This window comes from Nansenia antarctica (assembly GCF_963989245.1).
Source record: "Nansenia antarctica genome assembly, chromosome: 16".
In the NCBI taxonomy this organism is placed as follows: domain Eukaryota; kingdom Metazoa; phylum Chordata; class Actinopteri; order Argentiniformes; family Microstomatidae; genus Nansenia; species Nansenia antarctica.
The window spans coordinates 13,253,766-13,258,765 of NC_137686.1; the positions used below are offsets into that span (position 1 = coordinate 13,253,766).

The 5,000-nt window shown below is 47.1% G+C and overlaps 1 protein-coding gene across 1 annotated transcript in view; it reads right to left on the reverse strand.

Moving 5' to 3' along the window:
- The window catches only part of rasal2 (RAS protein activator like 2), a gene marked incomplete at both ends in the record, with an annotated part of 92,024 nt that overhangs the window by 17,346 nt on the left and 69,678 nt on the right, over positions 1–5,000 (reverse strand). The window lies entirely within an intron of this gene.

The window sequence follows — 5,000 nt, forward strand, 5'->3', positions numbered from 1 at the left end:
CGCACACTCGACGTCTCGACCAACTCCCTAACTTCTAACTTCACCCCCTCCCTCCCTCCCTCCCTCCCCCAGTAGAGACGTCGACGTGGGACCAGTTAAAAGGCCAGGCAGAGACGCTGCTGCTCTCTTCCCTGTGAGGCTCCCCTCTGGGGTCACCCGGGTGACAAACAAGGTCCTGGGGCTGGCCTATCTGGCGCACCCCCTGGGGGTCCGTTTCCATGGGGACGTCCCTAGGAGGAGATGTGGCTCTCTGGGCGGCATGGCGATGACGGGGGGGCGGAGCTGGGAGGAGAGCACAAACAGCTCCGGTGATTAACTGAGGGTACTCCACCACAACACGGAAAGGAGGGCTAGTTTCCATCACACCTGCACTTGTATAACACCTTTACTAGCATAACATCTGTGCTAGCATAACACCTATACGAGCATAACACCTGTACTAGCATAACACCTGTACTAGCATAACACCTGTACTAGCATAACACCTGTACTAGTATAACACCTGTACGAGCATAACACCTGTACTAGTATAACACCTGTACGAGCATAACACCTGTACGAGCATAACACCTGCACTTCTATAACACCTATACTAGTATAACACCTATACTAGTATAACACCTGTACGAGCATAACACCTGTACGAGCATAACACCTGTACGAGCATAACACCTGTACTAACATAACATCTGTGCTAGCATAATACCTGTACTTCTATAACACCTGCACTTGTATAGCACCTGCACTTGTATAACACCTGTACTTCCAAAACACCTGTACTTCATAACACCTGCACTTCCATAACACCTGCACTAACCCACACCATTCCATTCCATGTCTTACAATGAGCCCGTCCTCCGATTTCTACCTCCGCCAGCCTCCCCTGGGTGGTGATAAGCTGGCTAATGAAGCCCATACGGACAGAGAGAGCCAGGCTGGTACACAACGAGTACGTGACGACTATGTTAGTCAAGGATATATGGCCCACAAACTGCATGCTCATCAATTAAACAGGAGACAACTACTTTGCAGTAAAATGCACCAACTTTCATAACAGCCGCACAGAAAAACAAGTGTACGGTTCTCCAGCTGGAGGAACCATCCATTTGAATGTCCTAAAGAAGCAACAATAAAATGAAATAGTGCATGCTAATCGAGTACAAACAACACAGTTGTTTATATATATATATATAATAAAAACATTTTCTCCAATAAAAAAGATGTACCATCTTACATAATCGCCACACGCCAGATGACTCTCATTCGGCGTTGAGTCGAGGATCAAGAAATCTAATTCACATGAGCGATGAGGACCATTTTGTTCAGCGACGTCCCGAGAGAACGAGCATATGCTCAAAAAAGCTGTCGTCTCAGATCTGGCGGCATGAGACGGAATTCATTAGGCGGCTTGCCGTTAGCGTCTCCGAGAATACCTTCAGAGATACCTTCTCAACTTCCCTCAAAGGCCTCCCGCAATCCGAAAAACACACATGCCTAGTTCTCGTTTGATGTTCGGTTAGCCGTCAATCCGACAGATAGATAGCGTTGCAGCCGCGCACACCACAAAGTACAGCGACTAAATAAAGTGACAATTGAATAATAGTATCAAATACAAAATTAAAATAGACATAAATCACTCAAAAAAAGACTGTGAGCTGTTCACTTGTGAACACACTTTTGAAATAATAGGTTGAGATAAACACCTAATTCCTCCTTTATCAGACAACTGTCAATCGGGGAGGTTAATAATGCGATTGATGAACAAACTGCCTTTAAAATAGTATATTGTGGGGCAGCTTGGTGGCATAGCACAGTAAGGCGTCAGTCATATACTTGCAGGGTCCCTGGTTCGATTCCGGCCGTCAACATATCCTGCATGTCACATCCGTTCTCTCTCTCACCCATCCTTCCTGTCAATCTCTACTGTCTCTATCCCAATAAAAAGGAGACATGCCCATGGCCTGGGGTGGTCCAGTGGTCTAGCACTGTGGTCGACAGTGCACACAAATTCCTATGTCGGCATGGGTTCAAATCCCATGCCCTGCTGACATGCCCTCTCTCATTCTTCTCCTTACTTTCCTGTCTGTCTTCACTATATCTGTCCAATATAATGAAAAATATGAGTGGACTGCCCCACTCAGAAAAAAATACAAAATAAAAGCTGAAATACCCTAAAAATGCATATTTAAAAAAACAAAACAAAACAAAAGCGAGTGATGAACGATTGTGTGTTCCAGGAGACCCTCAGGTGTCTGAGAGAGGTAGAGTTATGGAGGCCACGGAGACAATCAATGTCGAGTTTACGAGCTCTCGGAGAGAGCCGCAGAGCCGTTTCAAAGATCCAAGGAAGTGGAGTGAAGGCATCATCGCCAAGGTAATAAAATATGGATGTATTAACAACGTTAGGTTCGGTCTGGGAGACATCTTGAAAGCCGTTCTCTTCTGGAGCAAAGTACGATATCGAATAGCTGTTAAAAAGACAAGGCGTTCAAGGACCCTTCAGAGGAGATGGTGCAGTGGGGGAAAGAACTGCGATAAAGTAGCGTTTAGTCACAAATTACATACCGTTTAGTCACAGATAAGGAAGCGTTATTCTAAGGGGCCTGCCACTTCTGTAAATACGGTCGGGGCTTTTGGGAAGAATTTGACAAACGAAGCAGCCGTCGTCGAGGCGCCATGTTGAAAGGACTAACTGTCCGGGTGTTGACTGCGGTCGGACAAATGGGGGTCATTAATCATAACCCTGTGTCTGAGGACTTACACGGCCTAGAAACACAATACGCCCCCCTGACACCCCCCCCCCCCCCGCCTCACAGCTCTCTGGACAAACACTGTTTCATTATTCCTCAACTTATCTTGGACAGGGCTAATTTAAAAAAAATATCTAATATAAAAATTATATATTTTTTGTATTTATCTTTTATTTAACCAGAGAAGTGTCACACTGAGATGCTGGATGGCGTATGATAAGGGGCGATGGCTGATATGTAGGTCAGTGTGACGACCACGCGTGCCCTGGTCCTCTCTCTCCGCTAATCTCTGGCCATCCGCCATGACCACCTGCCTGCGCCACGCCAACACAGTTATGTAAACCCAGATTAAGCCTCTGAGGGGACACGGATCTGCCCTCTCAATCCAGCCACAGCCACCATGCCACCGACCAACACAATGTCTCTGATTCACACCGTGGTTATGATTTTGATATACTCTATACTGTATATAACATAGTAAAAAAAAACTATACAAAATATATATACAAATATATATATATATATGGAATAAAGATATGGTTTTATAGTGGAGATGTAATAATAATAACATATAGCCTATATATATACACATATATAGGCTATATCGTATTATTATATTATATATATATCTCTTTATTACAGTAATACTGAAAAAACAATTCACGGAAAACAGGCTACACCTCCACTATAAAACCACCTGAACGAAACACATAAAGTACACAACCCAACAAAAACAAAACAAGCGGGTTATTTATCGCTAGCTACCCGTGAGTCAGACTGACGCCACAGTCGCTCAGTAAAGAAACAACAACCGTCGTGGGAGTCGTTCGACAGCGTGTTGGAGACGCCTACAGTCCAACACTCCGTCAACCAAAGTGTCTCGTGTCTCGGCTGAGATAGATGCCGGCGAAGCGACTGAAGTGCTTCGAGATGTCTACCACATTATCTGAGAGAGCGAGGAGGAAAGACGGCGTTATCAAAACAACCTTTGTTGGTATTTTCGGCAGCGTTTGTAGAAAGGCATCGTACTAACATTGATCACAGTGCCAAACATCTCTCCCGAGCAGAGTTCTGTGTTTGTATCCCTACTGGAAGGCAGCAGAGAGAGAGAGAGAGAGTAGATCTCTTTAAAGCAAGCCGAGCTCATCCTCCTAGTCTGTTGAAAGCTAATCAGATTGTTTATTTGATCGCAGCCCAGCCCAGCCCAGCCCCAGCCCAGCCCTGGCAAGGTCCACTGCATTAGGTTAGAAATATGATATATCTGCTGGGGGGAGAGGAGTGGGAGGAGGAGGAGGAGGAGGAGGAGGAGAACTTCCACAGCTCTGACCACACCATAGGCAGCTCTCTGAATGAGCAACGCGCTATGTGATCTGCAGGGGGAGGCTGACGGAGGCAGAAATCAGGGGGCTCTAACTCAACCACGTTGTGTTTGATACACTTCCTCATTCCGTCCCCGTGCTTCACGACGAGCCTCCGTCCTCTGATTTCTCCCTCCGCCAGCCTCCCGGCACTAAAGGCACTCAAACACACTCTACAATGTTCATAACAATGTTTACGGCTGTTTATGACTTTAAAGACAATCATAAATCAACGGTAACAGCAGAGCCCCGAATGATGTCAGCCTTAGCTACTGTCCAGACCCGACCAACAGAGCCCTGAAACACGTCAGCTTGAACTACCGTCCAGACCCAACCAACAGAGCCCTGAATGATGTCAGCCTTAGCTACTGCCCAGACCTGACCAACAGAGCCCTAAAAACACCTGCACCACTGAAAACAATAAATGAAAGATTTACAATCCACCCTGATCATTTTAAAAGTTCTAACCAACATGAGTAGAGGTCGACAGCGAGCACGGACTCTCTCTCTCTGCCTGGTGAAGCTCTTCCCAGCTCTTCGACGTGGCGGAAAACATTCACAACTCCCCCGACCTGAAGACAACCTCCACAGCCCCTCCCTCTCTGAAGACAACCTCCACAGCCCCTCCCTCCCTACCTGAACACAACCTCCACAGCCCCTCCCTCCCTGAAGACAACCTCCACAGCCCCTCCCTCTCTGAAGACAACCTCCACAGCCCCTCCCTCTCTGAAGACAACCTCCATAGCCCCTCTCCCTACCTGAAGACAACCTCCACAGCCCCTCCCTCCCTGAGGACAACCTCCACAGCCCCTCCCTCCCTGAAGACAGCCTCCACAGCCCCTCCCTCTCTGAAGACAACCTCCACAGCCCCCCTCCCTCTCTGAAGACATCC